Source organism: Cuculus canorus, chromosome 20, assembly GCF_017976375.1.
Source record: "Cuculus canorus isolate bCucCan1 chromosome 20, bCucCan1.pri, whole genome shotgun sequence".
Taxonomy (NCBI): domain Eukaryota; kingdom Metazoa; phylum Chordata; class Aves; order Cuculiformes; family Cuculidae; genus Cuculus; species Cuculus canorus.
Window position 1 is genome coordinate 7,416,357 of NC_071420.1, and position 14,657 is coordinate 7,431,013.

At 50.2% G+C, this 14,657-nt stretch overlaps 2 long non-coding RNA genes across 10 annotated transcripts in view; both read left to right on the forward strand.

The window, feature by feature from the left end:
- Window positions 1-26: 26 nt before the first annotated feature.
- Window positions 27-14,074, forward strand: LOC128854201 (uncharacterized). Of its 6 annotated transcripts, none has more exons than XR_008453174.1 (4): window positions 27-382; window positions 5,249-6,153; window positions 9,183-9,302; window positions 10,166-14,068. It is a non-coding gene; the product is annotated as an uncharacterized LOC128854201 (long non-coding RNA). The 6 variants fall into 6 exon arrangements; XR_008453176.1 differs by lacking the exon at window positions 27-382 and having other exon boundaries at window positions 2,743-6,153; window positions 10,166-10,742; window positions 13,987-14,074; XR_008453177.1 differs by lacking the exon at window positions 27-382 and having other exon boundaries at window positions 2,743-5,702; window positions 6,023-6,153.
- Window positions 14,075-14,460: 386 nt separating this feature from the next.
- LOC128854207 (uncharacterized) overlaps window positions 14,461-14,657 on the forward strand; it is a 29,234-nt gene continuing 29,037 nt past the window's right edge. For all 4 annotated transcript variants that reach the window (XR_008453180.1, XR_008453183.1, XR_008453181.1 and 1 more), the window contains exon 1: window positions 14,461-14,630. This is a non-coding gene — a long non-coding RNA (uncharacterized LOC128854207). The remainder of the gene's footprint in view (window positions 14,631-14,657) is intronic.

Sequence of the window (14,657 nt, forward strand, 5' to 3'; positions counted from 1 at the left end):
GGGTTTGGGGTTGCAAAAGGCAAACCTGTACCCATGTCTTTGGGAGACAGAGCCGTGCTTGCTGCGGAGTGGAGCAAGCATCTCCTCCAGAAACGCTGTTTGCCTTTGCTATAAAGGGTGGGGACATTTACTGGCCCCGTAGCATCAGCAGCCTCTGGCACGGAGGAGCCATGTGGGCCTTTTTGTGGAGCCAGTCTCTTTTTTATTTTTTCTGTTAGCTCCCTCTTCTGCATCTTTTGCTGTGGGCAGACAGAGTTGCTGCTGCTCCCAGACTCAACTGAGTCCCTGCTGGCACATAATCTGCAGTGATGGAGTGTGCTGGCTGCAATGCTCTTGGACCAAGCGGGAATTACAGAGCTTTTATGCATGCAGGAATCAGCAGGTATGATACTACCAGCCTGCAGCACTTGGGCTGGTTGTGAACCTCCCTGGTTTGAATCCCTGGGTTCCAAACGCCAGCCTGAGGCTGTGCCGCAGAGCTCCACAGCGGGAGCAGATACACAGTGCTGGCAGGAGGTGGTGTTCCTTCCGTGGGGCACTGTGGCCAGGCTGTGATCTCACTGCTGCTCTGCGTCCATCTGGCAAGATGCAGGGGTGATGGCCACACACAGCAGCCTGTCCGTGCAAGAATTTACTCCAGTCTGGGAATGCAGTGCACCGCTGCAGCTCGGGTAACCCCGCTCAGCCTGCCCAAGGGAGAGTGGAAGGATCTTTGGGTAGTAGAGGAGCTGGGTTTGGTTTCTAAAAGCCTGATCCTGCTAAACCCTCTGTGCAAGTGTACTGTGGAGCAGATACGTCTATAAGAGGTGGTTTTGGAGGAGCTGAGATGCTGGAAGAAGTGAAGCATAGGCTGTGCAAGGGGCGTGTGTGGGAAGGCAGCTGGGGGCTGGATTCACATGCAGGCCCGGGCCAGGGGCGCCTGACAGTGGTAAAATTATTACAAGCCACAGCATTTTCTATGCTTCCAATTAATCAGGGTAATGGGCCCTTCAACTCCAGATCTTGGCCCTTGTTCAACAGTGTCTCCTTGCAAGGCCATCGGTGGATAGGGTGAAGGGGGAAATCCACCCTCACAGGTGGGGTGGCAGCGCAAGCACTGCCTGCAGGTGCTCTTCAGACAGTGGGATTTTGGTTGCTTGTTTTTATAGTTGCTGGAAACTCCTGTCTAGTTCATCGAGCTTGAGGTGCTCTGTGGCTGTGGATGCATGGGCTTGTTCTGTGTCAGCAGGAAGATCCTCAGTGAAAGGGAGCCAGAACGTTAATACAGTGTCGCTAGGGTTTTCCTCCCGTCATGCAAAGGCAAAAGCGTGTTCTGTGGATCATCTGATGCAGAGTGCTGTTAGGAAGCCTGATAATGTGACTTCTTCTGCACGGCTGTCAGAGGTGGTCATCGCTGAGCCCACTGTATGGCTTTCAGATCTGGATGTGTCTTCAGTCCCAGGAAGGAAGAAGGTTTGGTTGAATGCTTCCAAGCCAGAGGTCCTGGATGGCCCTGTGTGATGCTGAGCAAAATAATGTGTCCTGCCCTGTGGAAACTGCTTTTGGGTTAAAAATGGCATTTCAGTGAGTCCTGGGAAAGGAAAGATGCGAGGTTAGTACCTGAGGAGCATAAATAAACGAATTAATGAATGGATTAAATGTAAATTGTGGCAGCTTTAAAATGAAAGTCATAGTTTCCAAAAGTGCTTTTAACCAGTACTTATTTCTGCAGCAATATAACTGCCAGCAAGAGCTTAATTCATTATCACCAGAACAAAATGAAGACCCTGTAAATTTGAAGTCCAATTTAATTTCCCCAGAAAGAGTGTTTTTTCATTCTTCTCTCTTTTTCCTCTCTCCTCAACAAAGGAGGCTTTCCATCGCTTAGAGCTGTTCTGTGCCTCCTTGCAAATGGGATTTTCTCAGCGGCTTGGCTTTGGGCACCCGCTTGCTGGGTGCAAGATGCTGGTATGTGGTGAGTCCATGCGTTGGGTCTTTGTGCTGCGTGTTGACCATGCAAAAGGATGGCATTGCTTTGGATAGTTCAGGCTGTAAATCAGCACAGGACGGGAAGGGCAATAGAGGCTCAGAGGGATGAAGCCTCTTGTCCTGGGTTGTCTTCAGTTCATGGCAAAAGATCTGTGACATGAGTGACTTTCAGGTTGTGGATCTTAACCGAAGTGCCCGAGTCCTAAGCTACTGCCCAACCCCATGGCAATCAGTGTGGTTCCAAAAGGATTTGTAGGGGTGTTTGATTGCATGTGAGGCAAAGTCATCCAAATTTGGGGACCTGCTGCAGAAAGGTCATGGCTTGCAGGTGGATACTGAGGGAAGGCAGAGATCTGGCGGGGATGGAGGGTGGCCATGGGCCACCTCCAGCAGTGAGCCTGGGTATAGTGCCAGGGCTCCTGGGGTGGAGTGGCTGCCAGAGGCAGGGGTCGGGTTCCACCTATAAATCGGCCTCCAAATCTCCGTCCTTTCCCAGCTGCCTCCTGCTGCTGCTTCTCAGCTCCATTAACAGTGCAGATGGCCTGTGTGCAGGGTTGGTGGTTGTGTGCATGGGCCTGCTTCCAGAACTATAGAAAACCAGCAACAGCGTGTTTCTGCTCTAAGATGTGATGCAGAGCAAGCAAAGGGGGGAAGGAGTCTGATGCAGCAGGAAAAGAACACTGAAGCCTCTGGTCTCCATGGAGTCTTTGTTAATACTCCTCTCATTTCCTTGTCTTCTTTCTTTTTATTTTTTTTGTTCTTTTTGTTTTGTTTTGAGGGAGTGTTTTTAGCATCTAGGAAAGAGAGCAGTGCAGGGCAGTCGGGAGCAGATGACTTACAAGCTTCTCATGCTGTGCTCTCTGTAAAAACACCTGTCTCGAATTGCTGGGGGTTACTGTGGTCTTGGGCTCCCCATCCTCCTCCTCCTCCTCCTCTGCAGCCCATAACTTCCCTGTCTCACTAGTCCCATCCTTGGCTCCTGGGGCAGCTCTCAGCTGCATGAGGCCAGTAATGGTGTGCGAACCAGCATCTTGTGCAGGTGGGTCAGGTGCATTCAGAGGAGCAATGGATGGGGCTGGTGTGCAGGAGAGACATGGGGGACCCTGGCCACCACTGTCCCCTTGCTCTTACAGCTCTTCATCCTCTCCCTGCATGCAATAACCCTGCAACATGGGGCATTTCAGATGCATTTATGCTGGGGTACCCTACCAAGTCTGGTGGCATTCTGAGCATCACCTTGTTTTGCCGCCACGGTGATGGCTCCTGTCTCAGTACTGTGCCAGCAAACCTCACTTGATCCCCAAAACCCTGGAGGTGTGAAGGAAATCCCTCTGGTTGTCCGAACAGAGCAGCCATCTCTGCTTAGTTCCTCAGTGCGCTTTTGTTAGCCCACCCCATTGCGTTTAATTATAGATATTACATTCTATTCTCCTGCAAAGAATGACTCGCGGGGTGCTCCCGGAGTTCATTTCAAACATGAAATTACTGGTGCAGCTTTCATATGGGAAGAATCGCTGCTGTGACCTGCGGGTAATTAACGAGACAGTGCATGGCCAGCAGTCCCAGAGTAATTAGCGGCAGCAATAGGAGTGTTCTCCGTGGAGCCCCGCTTGCCGAGGCATGAGTTCCTCTGCCACAGCGGCAGCCCTGTCGCAGTGCTGAGGCTGAACGTGGCCGCAGGGGCATTGTGGTGTTGAGAAAACAGGTCCACGGGACTTGAGATGGCTGCATGAGAACTGCCAGGGTAAAAGCTCGATGTAGGAGCCCCAGGGAGCCACAGACCTGTTGTTCTGCAGCCCATTGCATGAAAATACAGAAGGAAGTTGGAAAAACATGAATGAAATGGGAACTGTTGGGAAATCGCACATTTACTGGGATCTGCCTAGCATGGGCATGGCTGAAACATTCCCTTCCAACACTGACTGTTCTGCCCTGTGAATCAAATATTCGGTATAATATTTAAATATAATTAATTCATGTAATTCCAGCTTTTATACTATAGTAAAATATTCATTTTCAGATAGTATAGAGGTTGAGACTGCATTCATCAAACATTCAGAAAAAATTATAAAGCCTGGAATAAAATGTTTCCTCTCCTGTACAACACTGGATGTTGGAGAGGTGAGACAAAGGAGTCAAAGTGATTTGCTGCAGTTTGCTCCTAGTGGCTTTAGCCCTTCTGCCAGACGGTGAAGGACCAGCCCAGCAGAGCTCCTTGTGCAGTGTTGTGGGAGAGTGAGGCCCCTCAGGAGGCACCTGGGTGTTCCCAGTGCTGGGAGAGGACCTTGGCAGCTCTGGGAACAAGCTGGGGAAAGAGAGCTCTTTTTTTTTCTGTAGCCTGACCATGTCACGTGCAAACGTAGCCGGAACCAATCTAGCTTTTATCCATGGACAAATTAAAACAAGCTCTGAATAACACACCTTGCAAACCAGCCTAGAGGAGACATTCCATACTTCCCTATCCCCCAAGACTAGAAGAAAACACGGGTTGGGTTTTAGGGTCATTCTAGAGGAAGCCGCGGTGGGGAAGTTGCTCCAGTAGCAGAAGCCTCTCCTGGTGGCCCTCTCTTCCCCAGGTGCCTGGCTCCATCTCTGCCCAAAGGGGAAGGTCTTGGTTTCCTTCCCAGTCAGGAGAATTTGAGCCCAAGACTCTCCCATCCCAGAGGATCACTGTAGTCTGGGGAAACAGTATACCTAGGAAAAATTCCTCCCATGTAACAGTTCAGGTAGATATCGGTGAGGGAGGACAGGATGGACAGATCATCCTGAATCTCTGCTGCCTTAGCTGGGACATGTCACTGTTTCTCTTCCCTGCCTCCGGCCAGGAGATTTACTGGGGGTGTTTGGCCTATTGATTCCCATAGTCAGTGCAGGCTCACAGAGGCTTGAAAAGCAAGGGCCTAATTTTACCCACGAACCCACCCTGGCGCCTGCCCCAGTGGCTGGTCCCACCTCAGGCGCAGCGGTACAGGCGTGATTTAAGTGAGATGGGCGCTGGGGCCACCAGCTGACCCCGAAAGAACCATGCTGTGAGCTCCTGCTGGGAGATTTACATAGAGGCGCAGTCCTCTGGTTTGGCTTACAGCTCCCGAAACACTTAGTGGAGGGAGATGGACGGGGAAGAGTAACGATTTTGGCCCAAAGGGCAAGGCAAGCTATCTCTGGACTGAACCTGGGGCAATTGATGCGTCCACGATAGGCTTAATGGATTGTTTGAGATTTGGGGCTGTGAAGTATGGTCAAAAGCAAGGTGTTCGACTATGGTTGTAATTGTTAACAGGCTCCTTTTGAAGCCCTGTGCAAAGAAATGGATAGACTTCAGCCATCAATAATATCGCTGGAGGAGAAAATTGAAGGGATATCTGCCCAATTAAATAACCTACAGGGCTGGAATCGAGAATCAATGTGGCATGAACGATGAGGTATGGACTACCCACACTGAACATTAAATCCATTGCAGCCTCTGCTTCAACAAGGAGAGAGGGATGGGGAGGGATGCTGCAGCTGTGACTTCCCAGGCTGTGCACACCACCCTTGGCAGGGCTGCTGCAAGAGGCAGGAGGTGACCGTGGAATGGCTCAGCATCACTGTCCCGTGGGCTGGGATACACCGAAGGTATGAGATCTTCGCTGCTCAAGTGGGAGCATGGGCAGAGGCAGGGCTGGCAGTGCAGGCAGACACGCCTGGCGATGGATCTGCATCCCTGGGGAGCTCCCGTGACTTGCTTGTGGATGGTAAGTGGAGACTGCTGGGAGACTGATATATTCTGGTCTGGGTATCTTCCTCTTTTCAGTTTAGGTTGGGTTGTTGGAGGCCTTGGGTGACCTGGGGAAGTGGAAGGGAGCTTGCTGAAGCAGGTTTGAGTGCATGAAGTGGACTTGTTCAGAATGAGTGGGCTGGCAAGAAGGATGGGTCAGGGCATCTACTGAGGACAAGGGACTGGATGAAAAATATCAGATGTCCTGTTTGCAGTGAAAAGGTAGAGAATACAAAGATGATCTGGGGAAAGAACTGTGGATCTTCCCTCAGCCCTGGGTATCAAGTCATTTTGCAGGACATACCCCTCGCTGGCAACACTGGGACAACCCTACCCAAGCATCACCAGAGCCAACACAGTAGGGCGGGCCTTCTGTCTGCATGGAAGTACAATCCTGTTGTCTGGGCCCTTTCCAACAGGGATTAAGGGTAAGAAACATCTGCTTGTGTGGCTTATTCCTCCTCCTCTCATCTTCACCAGGACATGCCGCACTGTGGCATGGGCATCGAGTTCCCGCTGTGGTCGGACAGCGGGATGGGGCGCAGCTGAATCTGTGCTCTGCCCCTTTAATATTTTTTAAAGGCGAAATTAATTTTGTCTTTGCCTAAGTACCTGTCACTTTAAATTAATGTCTCTGATAGTGAAAATGACGAAGCAGCCAGGTCATTAGGCAAATTTTAATTAGAGGCTCAGATGGCCTTTACTAATAAGATGCTACAATTCTTTCCCAGAGTTCTCACTTTCCATCCACGGGGTCTTTCCCACCCCACTTGAGGATGCATTTCCATTTCATTCTTCTCAGTACCCACATGCTCCTCTTCATGGGCATCCCAATTCATGTCAGAGCTTGAGGATATTTCTCAGTGCAAGGGATTCAGGAGACCCCATTTCCCTGGGACACAAAATGGATTGGCTCTGCTGTACAGGGAGCTGGTGCTTGCCGCAGCACTTACAGTGGCTGCAATAGCTTAAATGATGTCAAAGCATGGCAGCATCTCTTTTGGTGCCACAGGAGAGGTCTTTCCCACCCCAGCAACCCGTGGGGAACCCCAGGTGCTGCTGTGGGAGCACTGGGGGCTGCCAGGATGGGAACACCTCAGCGATGGACTGGCTTTATTTATCATTGCAAGGAGCCCACGTGTTGTGTGTTACCTCAGGAGCCTTTGCCAAGAGCAGGGAGAAGTTTATAAGGCTGGTGCATTATGAAATAATATTTATTAAGACTTTATGTAGAGAGTAAAGCTGCTCCCCGGTACGCATTCCTTCTCTTTATCCATTTGCAGTTGTTAAAAGGGGCAAGCAATGACTTAATGAACTGTCTGAATAGATGTGGCTTAGATCTAGAGAGAGCATCCCTAGGCTGGCTGGAAATCCAGCATAGCAACAGGCTTAGCCTGTTCCTGGGTGAGCCAGGCTGCTCTCCTGCTCCCTTATGGCACTGCCAGGGAGGAGAAATGCAGCCAGTGAGCTCTCCCCAGTCCGGCGCATGGCCCTAGCCACGGAGAGTAGGAAAACAGGAGGGAGGAGAGGAACAGGCTTTTTTCTAACATTCTTTGCTAGTGACAGGATCGCATCTCCTCTCCTCCTGGTGTGACCAAGCTCCTGTGCCCTGCAGGTATACACGTTTTTGTGCTGGATAATTTCACACGTGAGATCCATCCATTAAGCTGCCGGTTCCAGTCACTCCACCCAGTGCAAAATAACTGACAAATGGGGCTCTGACCTACTTATATATTTTTTTCCCTGTTGGAGCGACGTGGCCGAGGCTGGGCAGGGTGTAAGGCAGGGATGCAGGAAGGTAGATGGCTACAGCAAGCCTGCGCCTGGATCCCGCTTCCTTGGGGCTGAGAGCAGAAGAAGGGGGCAGCTGAGCTCATCCTCGCTGCCTGCACAGAGATAAAGCAGCTGCCCTGCAACTCCCTCACCCCAACCAAAGTGCTGCAGAGAGGGAAACTGCTCCAGGAAGGGAGACTGATTCAGGACAAAGGCAAGAAAAATTATCCCCTTTCATGGCAGAACTTTGTTTCCAAGCTAGAGATGAATAATTTCCAGCAGCTGGGAGAGCATTCCTTTCAGCTGTGCATCCTGAGGCTGCTCTAGGTGCTGCTGGTTGCTGTACTGGGCTCTCCAGTGCCGGTAGGGCCAGAGATACCCATCCCTTTTCTGCTTATGGTCATCTCAGCATATAGGTTTGTGACCACTCATCTCTTTGCCTCATCACTTTTGTTATTCCCAGCACTTGGCTGTCCCCATGGATTTGCACACTGCCTGGAAATCCTCAGCAAGAAACAGGTTTATTGACACGAAAGGTGTGTTTCTTAAAATGAAAACTTCCTGCAAGAAAATGCTGGTTTCAGTCAGTTGTTGGTTGAGAGGGTGAAGGGAAAAATGTCATGGAGCCTTCTGGTGAAGTGAAAACATCCTAATTTCCACACATTTGGAAGGGAAAGCTTCAATTTTTCACTTCCAAATGATTTTCATGCTGACATTTTTTTTTTTATTCCATATAATCAGACAGCTCTAAATATTAGTGTCTCACTGCTAGAAAGAAACATTTTGAGTGGTATCTCCCCGCCTTTCCCAACTTCCCTTCCCTCCCCTCCCTTTAGACCTCTGGAAATAGTGGAATTTCTCTCAGGTGCTAGGGATTTCACTGCCTCCTTGCCTCCAGCACAGGTGGTGGGCATTTTAAGCCTTCCTTGCCTCCTGAAAGCCCACAAAACCTTCTTCTGCTCCTCCTGCCTGGGTGAGTGCTGCAGCAGAAATCGTGCTGAGCTGAACCCAGCTCTCACCCCCATGGAAGTGCCAGCGTGTGTGGCCATTGGACATTTGGAAACTCAGTAGTGGTGAACAGCAGACAAGAGAAAGAAAACTATGCAAAAGAAGTAGTGTCCCCCTTTTCCCCCCTTTCTCCTCATCTTGTGCAAATTACCCTATTATTCTGCTCCCTTAGGATGCCTGAGTGTCCTTATTTCTTCTTTTGAGCCAAAGTCATCCATGCATTAAATTAGTTCTCTTCCTAGAAATAGCTTGATTACTTTCTCCAAGCTTCAGTTAATGTGAGCTTTCTTGAGAGTTTCAAAAATAAAAACAGGGCAAAAAGGGAAGAGGGGGGTGAACAGGAGGAGCAGGGGCATGATGAGGCATGAAGATGATGAGGAGGGGCTTCTCCTTTAGCCGGTAGAAGGTTGATTTGCCATGCTGCAGGGGAGAGGGCAGCGGCTGTCAGCTGTGTAGTGTGTCTCAGGTCGGTCCCCTGTCCCTGAGAGCAGTGACCTTTCGTGAGGGCACACGGTACAGTTGGGGCTGCGCTCTGTGGCCTGTGCAGTCCTGTCCATCATCTCTTACCATCGTGTCGGGAATGACATAATGATATTTTTCCTACTGGTTTGCCTCAAATTGTATCTCAGATTTCTTATTTTTTCTGTGTCGTTGCTCTGTTGCGCTCTGATCGAAGGGAAGGAGGGAAACCTTGGCACAACACCGCATCCCAGCATTGAGGATGGCTCAGTCAAGAAAACTGCCGGTGTTTAGGAAGACCCAGGATCCCTTGAGGTCCCAGATTTTCTTCGGTTCTGTAAGTTGATGCCCAGCGTAAGGCACCCCTGCTCCCAAGGGGGAGGTTCTGCCACAGAGAACAGCGCATTTGAGTAGTAAAACCTCACTTCTCGTCATGCATTTGCTGTAATAGCTTCCTGGGCAGACTGAACACTTCAGCCCCAGGTGCAGGACTGCAAAATGCAGTCCCATTTCCCTGAGGTCCTCTCCTCCTGTCTGCTGCACCTCTGATCCTGTTCTTCATTGCTGGGGACAGCCAAGCTCCTCAGCTCAACTGTGCCCACAGACCTTGGCAAATTATCTCCCTGATATCCCTCGTTTTAGTCAGTAACCAGCGGGAAAGGTGAACACTTAGCCCTGCTCCTCTCTGTCTTTGGCACCTCTGGGCGGGTGCCGCACAATGCCTGCAGCTCAAACTGAGTCCAGGTTCCCCACTGGGCATCAAGATCATCTCTGAGTTTCATTCCCTGCTGAAGTGCGCTCTCTGTTCCCCTGTTAACCGTGGCTGTTCTTCTTTTCACCCTCGTTTCCTTTCTGTGGAGCTTTTCCAAGGAGGCAGCTGGGGCCGAGCCCATTTCCTACCAGGGGCTGTGAATCTCAGATAATGGCCTTAGCAAATATCCTGCGCTACTTTGTGATCGTTCCTTTGTATCACCTTGACATTTGTGCTAGGTTTTGAGGTAGCTCATTCTTTCTTCCCCTTAATTCCCCTGATTGTTGGGCAGGTGTGTGCTCCCAGGTGTTTGCAGGACCCCCGGGAGCTGTTGCCTGAACTTCATTTTTTTTGCTGTATTTTGCTGTATCCTTTACAGAACTATATCTGCAGGTGTAGGGGTTTCATTGCTTTTTTTCTCTCCTTCCTAGTTATTTTTCTTCCCACAGGCTCCTCCAAAACCCCTTTCACCTCTTTTACTGTCTGCTGGAAGTAATTTGAGGAGCATCAGCAAATCCACGGTGAACGTGTATTGCTGCTGTCCTCTCTAAGACCTGCATCACATCCCATTGATGCTCCTCCTCCTCTCTGGGAGCAGAGCGGTTCTCCCAAGTAGCTGGGGAGTTGCTGGAGGGATCCCGGCATGCGACTCTTCCCGTGTACACCAGCTAAAGGAATAATTTGCATTTACCCAGAGCCCAGGCTGCCTGCCCAGCCCGGCCGGCATCCAAGCAATCAATTCCCATTCAGCGCAGTGGCTTCCCTTCCTGCTCTCGCAAACAGTGACAAATGGAGCACTGCATCGACTTGGATGGAGCAGGAAGCATCGGCAGGAGGAATAATTGCCCATTTGCCAGATGAGATGGGATGTGCAGTTTTCCTGTGCCACCTTCCCAGGAGCTCGGCAACAGACAGCAGTTGAGCGCGGAAGCAGAGCGGATTCTGGTGGAGATACATCCACAAGCAATGGGATCCCCGATGCCAGCACATCTGCAGTGTGGCTGGAGAAAGGCTCACCAACCAGCAGTAAGAACAACGTAGCATTGTTGGGATCCGAATAGTGGCTTTGCTATCTTCTCAGCTTCCAGGGCAGTGGTGGGATGAGCTTCCACTAAGCTCTCCAGATGTTTGGAGGGGACCAGGTGAGCTTGAGGTCTTCTCCATGGTCTCTGGAGGGAAGAACCACGTTGGGAGGAGGATTTTGCACCATCCAGCCTGTCTCCTCCGTGCGAACATGTACTTAGAGGATGGCTCTCCTGGAGTTAAATTTTAACCCCGGCTCACTTTGACCAAAGCACAGAATTGCTCCTTACCATGGATTAGGAGTTGGGAGGATGAGCTCTCCAAACTAGGGTACGCTGGCACAGAAAATGTCCCTGGGCTGGTCCCAGCCCCTTCCTCAAATGCTAGAAGAGAGTTAAACTGCTTCAAGCAAATGTTATTCCTACCAGGAGGTGGAATGATGCTTGCATGTCGCTACAGCTTTCCTCTTTTCTTCCTTTAATTAAAAAGAAAATGTCTCCCTCCAAAGTCATTAATTACTAATGACACAATTAGAACCAGCAAAGAGGGATAGGAAGCACAGGATGAAAAGACAAAAAAAAAGGGGGAAGGAGGGGCAAACCAAAACCCAAAAGAACCTCTGGCAATTTGAGACATTTGAAGCTTGAGAAAAATTAAGGAAATAATTGCTTAATTTAAACTTTATTCTCACTCCATCTGGGGCCACACAGGATGGGCAGAGTGTGAAAACCACCTTTCCAGTGCTCCTCCCTCCCATCAGAGGAAGGAGATAAGTCAGTCTGTCTCCTTTAATCTGATTTTTCTGCTTGGAGGCAGACCCCAAGGCAGTGTTTCGCTTTGGAGTGGTTTTCTGCAGTCTGCCAGCTTCCTATGCAGGAAAACCTGGATTTGGCACCGTAATCCCCACAGTCACATTTTTCCACGTCTGCACTGGCAGCACTTGCATTTCTCGTGGCCTGACCCCTTCTCCTTTTGCTCCAGCCATCCAGTCTCCATGGGTGAGAAACCAGAGCTCTTCCCTCCTGCCCCATCCCCTCTTCTGTTCTTCCAGCGACCGGAGATGGAGTTGAGCCGGGAGCTGAGGACAAGCACGAACAACACTTGATGTCCAGGTTTAAAGGTCCTTGGCTTTGAAAAGCTGGCTTAAATTGCTTGAAGACTCTCTCTGAAAAACAGATTAAGGGTGTGGGAAGAGGGAAGCCCAGCAGAGCTGCTGGCTGCCTGCTCAGTGCTTATTATTTCTGTCAGCTGAGTGTTTTAACTTGGTAATCTCAGATTGAAATGGGTTTCTAGGAGGGGAGGGAGAGGTGGGGGGTGAGGTGCCTGCTCCCACAGGAGTCCGGATTAGGCAAAGAGCAAGTTTCAGCTTGTCTTTCAATACTGAAAAGCAATCTCTGACCTGGAGGTAGGAGGAGGCCACAGCCCTGGGCTTAACAGAGGAACAGGTGAAGCAGGTCATCTCATGATGGACTTCCAGGCTCCCCACCTCCCTCTCTATCCTGGCCAGCTGTAGTCTTTGAGAAGCAAAGTAACCCAGAGTTGGGCTTTGTGCCCCCTGGTAGACTTGGGGACCATGCCGGTCCCTCTCCTCTAGGGTCTCGAGGCAGAACAGGGCTTCTGTGGGTCCTGCAACTTAATCCCTCAGCAGCGGTGGTTTAGACTGTGTTCCCAGAGGGGATGCTCTTCTGCTTGCCAAGGGCTCTGGCACAACCAGGTCTGAGTGGTCTCAAAGGTGGTTATTTACCCTGCTGGATATAGCAGGAGGGCTGACCCAACTCCTCCATGCCCAGCGAGGGACTGTGTCCTGACACCAGGCCAGTTTTGTTTGTCCTTCTTTCAGTGCAGTCCAGTTTTTAGTCAGGATGTGTTGAAAGAGATGCCAGAGGGAGGGTTCAGGCGTGTTCCCCTCACCTACGACTCTGACCTCTTAGCAAGAGCCAAGAGGCCTACTCACGTGCGGGGTCTGTGCCTTTTGCACACCAAGACTTCACAGCCTCCAGGCCCAAGATGCTGCCTGGTGATGAAGGAAGAAGGTTTATCTTTGCTCTTCTCAGGGTGAGCTCTCTTGCAGGCCACCAAACCATGGTGGGCAACCATGCTTGGTCTCATTGGAAGGCTGCAAAGCTGTTACCCTAGCTTTGCTCCGGGTTGAGGCAGTCTTAGGGCAAACCCAAGCCCTTTTCTTTGTGCAAAGTGACCCTCAGAGAGTAAACTTTAAAAATTTGGTCAGCCCTGATCGTGGAGATTGCAGTGAAGGACTCTGTGCCCAGCCAAAGGGCAGCTGGACTTCTGCTGGGACAGGCTCTCAAGCCCAATTCTCACAGACTTTCTTCTTCTAGATCTGTAAGGGGTGTGCCAAAAAAGCAGGGAAAGGCAAAAAAAATGGGAAGGAAAAAACAAGTTCTTATTGACTGCTGGATTCCTCCAGAGACCATGGCAAGCATGGATGGGGAGGGAAAAAAAAACTACTGATACATCGTTTTGTCTTCAAGCAATTATGTGAAAATGAGTTAATCGCAGGGTCACAGAAGCCATAACCATTAATTAATCCCCAGCATGAGGCAAAATGATGAATTCTCTGCAGTAAACAAACGTGAGTAACAGCGTGGCAAGGAATCAAGCTCCCAGCAGATTACCACAGCCCACGCCAGCAGCTCCGCCACGGCTCTGCGGGGTGGCCCGTTTGCACCCGCAGACCACAGAGCAGCTGCCTGCATCCCTGCCAAGCCCCAGCCCTGGAGGGTGAAGGCTTTCCTGCCAAATTGCTGCCTTTTGCTGGCCATGAGGGAGGGAACAGGGGAGTTGCCACAAATACAGATGTTTGGGCCCTCCTGCAAATGGAAGAAGGTAAAGGCATGTCCTTCTGCTTCCTCCTGGCGCTGCGAGCAGGACTGGCATCTCCATGTGGAGTAGGAAAGGGGGCAGGTGACGATGCGGAGTACTGGAGAGTATCCCTCTCTATCTGGATTAGGTTTGGTTATAAGCTGATGAAACTCCGCTAGATCGTCTCAGCAACCTCCAGGTGGATAAAGCTGGGAAGGTGTCAAGTGCTGCTGGTAGGTCTCCTTTGCCGTCCCGATGGAGTACACTGCCTGCAGGCTCTGCTCCTGTGCTGTTATACTGGGATGGGAAAAAAAAGACATGCAGGGAGGAGTGTAAGAATCTGCATTATCTATTTAATACCTATTTTCACATTGTTGTCATTTTAATAACTATCCTTTCTTGTATTTTGAATGTTTTTATAAAGAGCTGGTTCAATCCCAAATGCAGATGGATCCAGCACGTCTCCTAGTGAAATGCCTCAAATAAACGGGCCAGGAGAAATGAAACTTCTTAAATCCAGGTATCTCTTTGAAAATTGGCCTTTTTCAGTACTTTCCCTCATTTCCCCCCATGAATCAGTTTGTCTCTGGCCCTTCTTGGAAAGGGTAGGAAACCCTCAGAAAATCCATCCTGTAGCAAACTCTTCCTCTATATTGGAACCACCCAGTTCAATAAAAATTATGATTTGCTTTAGGCTGTGCGTGTTGGCTGCATGCACACGATTAAATTAGTTTAAACCCAACCTCTATTTATTTAGCTAAATGGAACAGCAATAATGCTAAAACCAAACTGAAATCATCCAGATTCCTCCTGGGCTGTCAGAGATTGTTCAGGGCAGGCATGAAACTCCTTGCTGTGTTTCATCACCTCTCTGCTTTGTATTTCTTTATTAAGCCCCTGCTCTCCCTGGCACCGCGGTCTGCTCATCCCGAGAGAGACAGAGCTTTGGTATCATGACTGCGATCCCAATATAGCAACTGAGGAAAGGCAGGAAGGACGTACCCTTCCCGGATACTGTAAAGGCTTTATCTGACCCTGTTCACCGCGAGCTTTACCCAGACTTTGCAGGTAAGGACCAGCCGCCGAAGGTGCTCC